Here is a 12037-nt window from a genome sequence, read left to right on the forward strand (position 1 = left end):
AACGCTAAACCTTTAAAAGGTAGTTACAGAATAGTCCAAATAGCCAAATTCTATCAAAGGGTCAGGATTAATCCCTCTTCATACATATACACACACATATAAACCGTTTGTTTTTCTCTTAACTTTACTAATATATACAGCCCCTTTTTTACTGTCAACAGTACTCAGGGTGACGTTATAACCGTTTATGCCTGCATTTGACCATTGCCCCAAAATCCATTTGTCAGCTGCCGCTAATATTTAAAAATCCCTTGCTGAAGTCCTCGTATTGAAATTCTTAAACTGTACTTTCCTTTCCTTTGTAAAGTGGAAACTGAGCGTCACCACTTCGCCCTTAAACTCCGTTGCAAATCAGACGAATCACCGGCGCTTCACGTTTAACTCCGTTACGATGGGTACGAATCACCAGCGCTTCACCCGCGACTTCAATTCGGCAGGACGACAGGACACGATGAGTGGTCAAGCTCTTACTGTAGCGACCCCGGCTGAATGATGGTCAACTCTCAGACTGATGGTTTATGAATGTTTATTTTCGTTTCCGTAACCTTGTTTCATAAACACACCGTAAGAGCTATAAAAGGCAAAGTACAAATAAAAGGCATATAAATAACTTAACATAAACATTCGTAACATTTGTTTTACATATAACAGAGAAATTAATACCTTGTTCACTTTTCAGCGAGGTGCTCGTTTGTTAAATCCATATGTCGCTATTTTCCTTTCCTATTCCCGGCAAACTGCACAATTAATTATGCAAACCAGGACACTCAATAACTTATCAAAATAAAAGTCACGCAAATGCTGCGATTCAAGCCCTGCTGAAGTGTCCTTTACATCGCTGCACTTGCCTCGCGCGGAAAGTCACCCGATTCTTTTTCTGTTTGGAAGTCTTCCCTTCTTAATGCAATCCCTTTGGAGTTGTCAGAGGTGAGAAATAATGGGGCAACAGGTCGGGTCAGGTTGGGGGGGGTATGCATTGGCACAGCCACACCCACCACACGACAAAACAGGTCAGGATCACGGTTGGCAACCCCCCAGGCAGACACACGGTCCTGTCTCGCCCTCTGTGTCCTGCAGCCAGGTTTTACATGGGCGTCCCCTTGGCCTGGTCCTCAATAATGAGGGTCCTGTGAGCCGGATCACCCTCGGGTAATGGCACCACATGGCAGTAGTGCTGTAACTGATGCTCCCTCACAATGCAGGTCATGTGCCTCATTTGGGACTCCGTGAGTAAAACAAAGTCAAACCAGCGGGACCCAAGGACCCTCTGAAGTGACACACATGAAGGAGTCCACCAGTCTTCATCTCAGGTCACTGGATAGCATCCATGTCTCACAATCAGTGAGCACCAGGACTCTAAAGACTTGGACCTTCGTCCTTTTGCAGATATCGGGAGCACCACACAACCCTGTCCAGCGACCCCATGACCCCCCATGCTCTCCCAATCCATCTACTGACTTCATAGGAAGAGTCACCAGAGACATGAATGTCACTGCTGAGGGAAGTAAACCTCTCGACATCTGAGTTTTATATTGATAAACGGAGGGATATGGCACGGCTGGTCCAAGGCATGGGAAGCCCCCAGGTCCTGGCGGCAGCCCTAATCACGGTGCTTTTCTTCTTCTCCATAACAAACTGTTCCCTCACTCACTGTTCCTTTATTTTTAATACAGCAGGGTTGGGTTGGCTTATGGGATGCTGGGTGGGTGCCAAGCATGGGGTTTCATTTTATTTTAATTCCCATCCGGATGGCTTAGTGCTCATTTTTTTATTTCAATAAAAATTTGATCACAACCAGGGGAGTCGAACTCTGATCCTGGAGGGCCGCAGTGGCCACAGGTTTTCATTCTCACCTGTTTCCTAATCAGTTTTCACTGCTAGTTAACTCCTTTTCCCTTCAGTTTAATAGCCCCCTGTTTTTAATGATTCAGCACTTTGAATTGATTCATTTCTTCATTAAATATCAGCCAAACAGAAATGAGACGTGAAACGAGCCGACAGACAACCAGTTAAACAGGGGCTTCAAACTGCAACCAGGTTCTTAATGAGAAGCCAATTCTTGCTGTTAATTAAGCCCGTTATTTAATTCCATGGCTTGATGCTGCTCTCATTCTGCCACTGCAGACATTTCCAAAACTGTTGATCTTTCTGTTTTTTCTAAGAACCTCATCCCAAAAATGTTTTGGTGACCTGAGAGATCAACCTTACTGAGACCGTCACCTTTCTTTATTTTCAGATGTTGCATGATGGGCACAGGTGAGCTGGTCATGTGGTCGCTCGTTTCATGTCTCATTATTGTTTGGCTGCTTATTAAGGAAAACGAAACAACTAAGGGGTCTGAGTCAAGATAATTAGCAGCAAAAACAGGTCACTAATTAATAAGACGGTTAGAATGAAAACCTGCAGCCACTGCGGCCCTCAAGGACTGGAGTTATAGATAGATAGATGATGTGAAAGGCACTATATAATAGATAGATAGATAGATAGATAGATAGATAGATAGATAGATAGATAGATAGATAGATAGATAGATAGATAGATACTTTATTAATCCCAAGGGGAAATTCCCATACTCCAGCAGCAGCATACTGATAAAGAACAATATTAAATTAGAGATTGATAACAATGCAGGTATAACAGACAATAACTTTGTATAATGTTAACGTTTACCCCCCGGGTGGAAATGAAGAGTCTCATAGTGTGGTGGAGGAACGATCTCCTTAGTCTGTCAGTGGAGCAGGACGGTGACAGCAGTCTGTCGCTGAAGCTGCTCCTCTGTCTGGAGATGATCCTGTTCAGTGGATGCAGTGGATTCTCCATGATTGACAGGAGTCTGCTCAGCGCCCGTCGCTCTGCCACGGATGTCAAACTGTCCAGCTCCATGCCTACAATAGAGCCTGCCTTCCTCACCAGTTTGTCCAGGCGTGAGGCGTCCCTCTTCTTTATGCTGCCTCCCCAGCACACCACCGCGTAGAAGAGGGCGCTCGCCATAACCGTCTGATAGAACATCTGCAGCATCTCATTGCAGATGTTGAAGGACGCCAGCCTTCTAAGGAAGTATAGTCGGCTCTGTCCTCTCTTGCACAGAGAATCAGTATTGACAGTCCAGTCTAATTTATCATCCAGCTGCACTCCCAGGTATTTCTAGGTCTGCACCCTCTGCACACAGTCACCTCTGATGATCATGGGGTCCATGAGGGGTCTGGGTCTCCTAAAATCCACCACCATCTCCTTGGTTTTGCTGGTGTTCAGGTGTAGGTGGTTTGAGTCGCACCATTTAACAATGTTCTTGATTAGGTCCCTATACTCCTCCTACACTCCTGATGCAGCCCACGATAGCAGTGTCGTCAGTGAACTTTTGCACGTGGCAGGACTCTGAGTTGTATTGGAAGTCCGATGTATATAGGCTGAACAGGATCGGAGAAAGTACAGTCCCCTGCGGCGCTCCTGTGTTGCTGACCACAATGTCAGACCTGCAGTTCCCGAGACGCACATACTGAGGTCTGTCTGTAAGATAGTCCACGATCCATGCCACCAGGTATGAGTCTACTCCCATCTCTGTCAGCTTGTCCCTAAGGAGCAGAGGTTGGATTGTGTTGAAGTCACTAGAGAAGTCTAGAAACATAATTCTTACAGCACCACTGCCTCTGTCCAAGTGGGAGAGGGATCGGTGTAGAATATAGATGATGGCATCCTCCGCTCCCACCTTCTACTGGTATGCGAACTGCAGAGGGTCAAGGGCGTGGCGGACCTATGGCCTCAGGTGGTGAAGCAGCAGCTGCTCCATGGTCTTCATCACATGTCACGTCAGAGCGACAGGCCAGAAGTCATTGAGCTCACTAGGATGTGATACCTTTGGGACTGGGGTGATACAAGATGTTTTCCAAAGCCTTGGGACTCTCCCCTGTTCCAGGCTCAGGTTGAAGATGCGCTGTAGAGGACTCCCCAGCTCCAATGCACAGACCTTCAGCAGTCGTGGCGATACTCCATCTGGACCCGCTGCTTTGCTGGCACGAAGACTCCTCAGCTCTCTGCTCACCTGCGCTGCTTTAATTGTGGGTGGGGATGTCTCTCCTATGCTGGTATCAGCAGAAGGATGTGTGGAGGGTGCAGTATTCTGAGGTGAGAGTGGGTTAGAGTGGTCAAACCTGTTAAAGAAGTTGTTCATCAGGTTCGCTCTCTTCACGTCTCTCTCGATGGTGACACCCCGCTTCAAGCTGCAGCCAGTGATGATCTTCATCCCATCCCACACTTCTTTCATGCTGTTATTCTGCAACTTCTGCTCCAGCTTTCTCCTGTAATGCTCCTTTGCTGCCCTGAGCTGGACTCGGAGTTCCTTCTGCGCGCGCTTGACATCCGTGATGGAGACCCATTTTATTCTGTGACTGTGAAATTGGTTCTTTGAGGTTTCATGTATTATATTTTTATTAAATGTAATAATGATTATTTATCTAGAACCTATGATGAGACCCCTGGAACTGAACCACTTCATAAGAGGAGGGATGTCTGCATTGGATTGAATTCCCATTGTATCAGTTTAATCATTTGTGGTTATCGGCCTGGCATAATTTAGGATTTTCACACACGCACTCTGAAACCTTCTGCACCTGTAATGGCACTTCACCGGCTGTTGTGCGCTTCTTCACTGAACCAGCGCTTGGCAAAGAACCATTTCATTCTGTGATTCTCAAATTGCTTCTTTGGCCTTTTGAAAAGGTTCCTACTGTGCAGACAACACTGAAGTCTATGATGTCTGGTAGGCGACCTCAGAGGATAATAAAAGATCAAGAGAGCCTGAACAGAGCAGAGCAGGACGGTGTGGAGGACCACCGGAAAGATTTTAGGAAACAAAGCCTTAAACACTCCAGCATGGGTGGCGCATGATGGAATCGCACCTTTGGAATGCTTGGTGAAGGGAAGGGCAAGCGACGTCTTTAAAACGCAATTATCGATTTACGGGGAATAACAAGATGATGGATTTCAACGGCCTATAAAGTTGCATTTGAAGGGTTCTGTTTTTTGTTGAACCAAACGACAACAGTAATAATAATAATAGCTTTAGTACTTCATCCCTAGCGATCATAATGGGCACAAGGCAGAAACAACACCTGGAAAGTCCAGCATGACGTGAACACACACAGAGTCACACACACACACAGTTTGACACACACACAGTCACACACTTACACACACACGCAGGTCAGTTAAGCAATGGCACTTCACCTCTCCTGCATGTCATTGGGCTGTTCGAAGCCCACCTACAGCACCAAGGGGAGAACAAGCAAATTCCACACAGGGGACAGCCAGGGTCCCCTTATTGAGAGGCTGCGGTGCTAAAACTGTGACAACTCTGACTCTGTATAAGAGAGAGATAGGCAGATAAAGAAAACAAACAGCCCAAAAATAACAAATAGATAGATAAAGCAAATAAAAGCCACTGTGTAATAGGCAAAAGAAATAGGAGATACCATCTAAAAAGGCACTATAAATAGAGGGATAAATGGACATACAGTGTATAAGAAACAGACAGATGAAAGGAAATAAAAGACACTACATAACAGAGAGATAGACAGAAAAAACGAAAAAGCACTATATAAAATAGATAAAGGGAAAAATGGTGCTGCTTAACAGGTAAAATTAATTAATGATAGTATATGAAAGATAAATTAAAAGCTCTACAAATAGGTAGATAAAAGGAAATAAAAGACACTATGAGATAGATAAAAGCAAATAAAATAAAATACATTATAAAATAAAATACATTATATAAGAGATAGATAGACAGATAAAGGAAACAAAAAGTCCTATAAAATAAAGAGATAAAGTGAATAAAAGGTGTTGTATAATACATGACATAAATAAAAGAGGCTATAAAATGGCAGTTAAATAAAAGGCACAATAAATAAATGGATAAAAAAATTAAAGTATGCTGCAGAAAAAATATATAAATAGAAGGAAATAAAAGACACGATATAACTGAGAGAACAATAAAGGAAACAAAAAGCCCTAAATAAGAAACAGATTCTTAAAGCTAATGAAAGGCACTATACAATAGGTAAAAAAAACAAAATACGGTATATAAAAGGTAAATTAAAAGCCCTATAAATAGATGGATGAAAAGACAGAAAGTTTGCTATTTAAGAGATACGGGATAGAGTAAAGGAAATAAAAGACACTATATAAGACATAGAGAGACAAATAAAGGAAACAAAGAGCTCTGTATGATAAATACATAAAGTAAATAAAAGGCACTGCGTAATAGTTAAAATAAATAAAAGATACTGTATAAGAAATAAATAAAAGGCACTATAAATAGATTAATAAACAAAATAAAGAATACTGCATGATAGACAGATAGATAGATAGATAGATGTGAAAGGTGCTATATGATAGATAGATAGATAGATAGATAGATAGATAGATAGATAGATAGATAGATAGATAGATAGATTTTAATCTTAGTATAATAGATAGATAGATAGATAGATAGATAGATAGATAGATAGATAGATAGATAGATAGATAGATAGATAGATAGATAGATAGATAGATAGATAGATTTTAATCTTAGTATAATAGGCAGGATAGATAGATAGATAGATAGATAGATAGATAGATAGATAGATAGATAGATAGATAGATAGATAGATAGATAGATAGATAGATAGATTTTAATCTTAGTATAATAGGCAGAATAGATAGATAGATAGATAGATAGATAGATAGATAGATAGATAGATAGATAGATAGATAGATGTGAAAGGTGCTATATAATAGATAGATAGATAGATAGATAGATAGATAGATAGATAGATAGATGTGAAAGGTGCTATATGATAGATAGATAGATAGATAGATAGATAGATAGATAGATAGATAGATAGATAGATAGATAGATAGATAGATAGAAAGAAATAAAAATCACTATATAATAAATATGCAAAAGAAATAACGATATATCAAAGAAGAACACCAGATAGATAAAGGAAGAACTCTACGTGTGAGATAGATAGGCAGATAAGAAAAGACGGTGTAAAACAGATAGTAAAAAGAAATAAGGTTAAAGAAATATAAGGCACTATATAATAGATAAAATGTGGATAAAGGAAACAAGTGGCAGTATTTAACAGATACAAAAACTAAAAGTCATTATATAATGAATAGAGAGATAAAAGGAAAACAATGCACCTGCCAGACAAAATGAACGGCACTGCTAGTAAATTTTTCCCACTTTCACATGGGGTCGCGAGAAATAAACAGCACTATATAACAGATGGATGTGCGTGTGTTACGTCTTAGAAATGACAGCACCTCGTAAGATCCCACAAACGAACGCGTTTCAAGTGCGCGTTCGGAGAATTACAAGGGAACACCTCAAACACGACGGTGCTTCGTGTGTAATAGTAATACACGGAATGTAGCAGAATCGTGGCCCCTTGAAACTCGTCCGATCAACGTTGAGTCCAAATAAAAGCAGATTGAAGAAACAAAGCGATTCAGGTAATCAAATCACATTTACCTCTTTGAGCTCAGTGGAGTCGAAGCATTGCTGATCCTCGACCTTCCCGTTCGCGCGTCGCTAATGACAGACACCAAGCCAATGCGGCGTCTTTAACGCGCCACTCCCTCCGGCAGGCAGTTTTTTTTTCTTTTGCCAGTCAGTCCCCCTCGGCTTTGTCTTCAGGGCTTGTTCGTGGCAACCTATTAGTTTATCGTTATCAGAAGTATTGCGTCCTTTTGTCAAGCTCTTTGACCGTGTTGTTCATTTAAGAAGGATCTCAAGTCTCAGCAAGCCTGAAGATGTCAGTACAAGAGGAGAATCTAGCTGGCTACGCTAAAAGTCTCACGTTTTGTGTTATTTATGAGCGTCAAAGTGATGAAAAAGAGTTTTAGCCCAACACGTTCTACAAAGAGAACAACGTGCAATAAAGTTAAGTTTTGTTTTTTTTTTTTTTTGTTAGTAGATCCCATAAGAATCGTCTGTGAAGACGAATGACGATGATGATGATTATGCCCCAGTTCCTCCATTTTTTACCCGGTAAGCAATAAGCTTTAGCAGTAAGGCAGGAACCACTTTATGAAATTTCTGCATTGGAAAGGCGCTAAAAAGAATGAACCGTATTAGTGTCCTGCTACCATAATGAACCCTGGACTGGACTAGTTTAGTATTAGTGTGGTATATTTGTTCATACTAGATAGATAGATAGATACACTCTAAAAACTACTGTTTTGGGCCAACAAAAAAAATTAACGCAACGCTCTGCATCAAGCTTTTTAAGTTACTATAACTTCTGGTTAAAATTACGTAGAACCAACCCATAACATTGAGTAACTGGAAAAGGTTTTCCCTTCAGATCTTAAATTGCTTTTAAGCACCATCAGCTTAAAAAATTATAGGATACACAGAACTTTTTAAATTCACTGCATAGAAAAATTAAGTTGTCCCAACTAATTTATGTTACATTTTTAAAGACTGTTTTAAGTTCTACGTACTTAATTATTAATATATTTTAAAGTTGTGATGGTGTAAAAAGTGAAGTTGGTGTAATTAGTGTTTTCAGCCTATAATTTTCAGCTTTATCAAGTTTAATTATTTATTAAATTATTAAAACTACAGCCACTTAAAGAATGAAAATGTTGCAAAATTTACTTTATTGGAAATATAATGTTGCATTTTTATATTTTTCAACAAACAGCCATACTACAGCAGCAAAAATATAGGCCTCAATGTAATATTCAACTGCCAAATTTGTCAAACCTGACTTCCATTGCAGGATGCAAAAACATTTTGAAAAATATAGCAACCTCACTATGAAAATACTAAGTGCTTACAAAGATCATGAGGTACGAACACACAACAGCACCGACCCTCATCTAAGAACATTCTTGGACAAAAGAGCAACATTCTTTGAACATAGTATTACAAAACCATAATGAACATGTTTTCAACAGCACATAATCAACAAAAATTTAAAACAAAACCTGAGAATGTTTACAATTGAAACAGCTGTTTATGGATTAAATAATAACATGGGTTTAAAAAAAAATGGCAGTGGTTTGAAAGAAAAGTGTTCTTAGAAAATGCTGTACTTGAGATTCATTACTTTCCCACTGGTTTTTAGTCCATCAAGTTCAAGGAACAGTTTCGAAATACTTCGTATGTACATTTTAGATCCTTGGGATAGCTCAGATTCACAGTATATATTAAACCCATGAGCAAAGCACAGCACCCTGGGACATCAATACCATCCAGGATTTTGGCTCCCTCGATCATGATGGTTCCAGTGTTTGGATTCTGGTCTTTGATGATGGCAATCTTCAATACTTGCCTGTCAAGGTTTGCTTCAAACTCTTCAATATTCTGGCAGAACAAATGTAAAAGTATATTAAGAGGTTTAGTAAAACAGAATTGTGTTATTACTGCTGACGTTATTTTAACCATTCCAACACACAACCATACACATCTACTTACATGAACTGGCTCAACATGAGCAGTGAGTAGCATTGCCATCACACAGTAGCTATGGAGACAAATTTAACTCACTTTCTTTGTTTGTTGGGGTCAAAAGTGCCAATATGAAGTATTACAAGAGCATGAAAGCTTACTAGAATCTTCATAGTGGCAAAGTTTGTCAGGTATTAATCCACCAAAAAGAAAAGATGGTGTTTGGCAGCCTAATCAGAAACCTGAATATGTTTGGACTAAGCATTAAGTCAATACACTCATAATTTTTTTTCTCATTTACAAATGGGACAATGGTCAGATCCATTGCCAGGATTTAGCAAAATGCTGTTGTGGTTATTTCTATTATTTAAAGAAGCCTTCTTGCATATATTGTGTTATCCTCTAGCATTATAATGTGTCATTCTTTAGGAAAGTGAGAATGTTTCAACTATTTGTGATGTCAAATTGTGCCACAGTAGAACTTACTTTCAACTTTCAATTCTTTGGTTGAGGTCTACAGAGAAAAATTTCCTTTTTTAAAATGTCATGATTTGCTTTAGGCATATCACAGTGAAAGGTATCAAAACAACAAAAATTTTAAAAATAAGTGAAACAGGTTTTCAGTAACAATTACAGCCATCTATAGCAGGTTTTTGTCTGGAATATTAAAGTGTAGATTCCACGGTGATAAATTACTTACATTAAACTCCTTGAAGAGGTCCTGTTCCTTTTCTCCAAGGTAGACAACCAGGCAACGAATGGCCACCTCTCTCCGTACTTCAATTGCATTGTTCTAATTGCGTAAAAAGAGAAAAAAGAATAAAATTAAATTCCAATATGACTAATCCAAAAGGGTGACAAGTCAGCAAGCTTAATTTCAAAGACGAGTCTGATTAGTTCTCATACCTCTAGAAGCTGATTCTTAATGTGCCTTATCCTCAATCCTGAAGTTCCTCCTCTCGATGAGACTACATCCATTAATTTGGTCAAAACAGTCAATGGTCAAACAGAAAGAGCTCTATGCAATTCAACCTTTAAGACCAAGACAAACTTGGACAAAATTTATAATATTGCACTGATTCCATCCCCCCTGCAGATTTTATAAGCAAAGGAACACTTTACAATCCAGTTGAGGCAAAGCACACACATATGATGATGGTGGTGAGTTTAACATACATACATTTTCCAACCCGCTGAATCCGAACACAGGGGTCTGCTGGAGCCAATCCCAGCCAACACAGGCAGGGTGCCAACCCACCACAGGACACACACAAACACACCCACACACCAAGCACACACCAGGGCCAATTTAGAATCGCCAATCCACCTAACCTGCATGTCTTTGGACTGTGGGAGGAAACCGGAGCGCCCGGAGGAAACCACGCAGACACGGGGAGAACATGCAAACTCCACAAAGAGAGGACCCGGGAATCGAACCCAGGTACCCAGGTCACCCAACTGCGAGGCAGCAGCACTACCCACTGCGCCACCGTGCCGCCAGTTTAGCATACATCCTGATTAAAATGGCTACTTTGAATAATTGCAAAAAAGGCACAAAAATGAAAATAACAAACAGCAATTTTAAGAAAAATGTCTGTACAGCTTCGGAGTATACTCTAAACTTAACAACTGGAAAATAAGTAAAGTCAAAGAAAGATTATTACAATTAATGAAGTATCTTCTCAAAATGGCATCAGGCTTACATGCAGTAAGGCAACATTGCATCTAAAATCCTTAACCAACATTGAAACGCACGTGAGAAATCATTAGCGGCTCGAACAAAAAAAAAGTAATGTTGAGAAAATATGGTAAGATGGACGGCACTAAATTTCACTAGAGCTGTTCAACCGGTTATGCAAAATAAGTAAATTACATGTTAGAGCAATGTAAATAATTATTATCTTGAAATTGCTCCTCTATCACTTAGCTTTTTACCTGTTCATCTGCCTAATGTTAGACAGCCATCACGTTAGCCTGCCTGAATCCGTAGCTTAACCTCTACAGACGTAAAGTAACTTTACTAGTCCTATCAGCATTGCGCAAATAAAAATGCAGGATTATTGAAGGAGAAATTAAGTACTATTCACCTTTGACAGCAATTAAAATAGCTGCTCTATCACTCACCGTAGCTGTTTGTTTCACTTGCAATATGGCGTTACGATCTTCTCACAGCATGTTAAGTGGGAGGAGTTTCATGCCCACTCATGAAACAGAGAAATTAAGTAGCAATAACGTTAGATTAGGTTAGAGGAACTTGAATTTTGTTTTTCAATAAATGAAAAAAGGAATTTGAGTTCAGATTACTTACAAGTCTAAGCTAAAATATGTACTAATATAATTCTTTCACGTCAACGCATTAAATAATGTTTTCAAATTAAAATGTTTAATAAAATCATTGAAGTTGAATTTTTAACCTAATAGAATGCACTTGATTAAGTGGTGGTTAGAGGTCCCTTGAATTGCTTTTTACAGTGTAGATAGATAGATAGATAGATAGATAGATAGATAGATAGATAGATAGATAGATAGATAGATAGATAGATAGATAGTGTAGTTGGCAGGATTAGATAGATAGATAGATAGATAGATAGA

The 12037-nt window shown here is 39.5% G+C and overlaps 1 protein-coding gene across 1 annotated transcript in view; it reads right to left on the bottom strand.

The window, feature by feature from the left end:
- Positions 1-7597, bottom strand: part of LOC127529028 (ATP-binding cassette sub-family A member 13-like) — an 88601-nt gene extending 81004 nt beyond the window's left edge. The window contains exon 1 of the mRNA XM_051931277.1: positions 7520-7597. The gene's annotated coding sequence lies outside the window, so the exon portion shown is untranslated. The remainder of the gene's footprint in view (positions 1-7519) is intronic.
- Between the last annotated feature and the right edge of the window lie 4440 nt (positions 7598-12037).

This window comes from Erpetoichthys calabaricus, chromosome 8, assembly GCF_900747795.2.
Source record: "Erpetoichthys calabaricus chromosome 8, fErpCal1.3, whole genome shotgun sequence".
Lineage (NCBI taxonomy): Eukaryota > Metazoa > Chordata > Cladistia > Polypteriformes > Polypteridae > Erpetoichthys > Erpetoichthys calabaricus.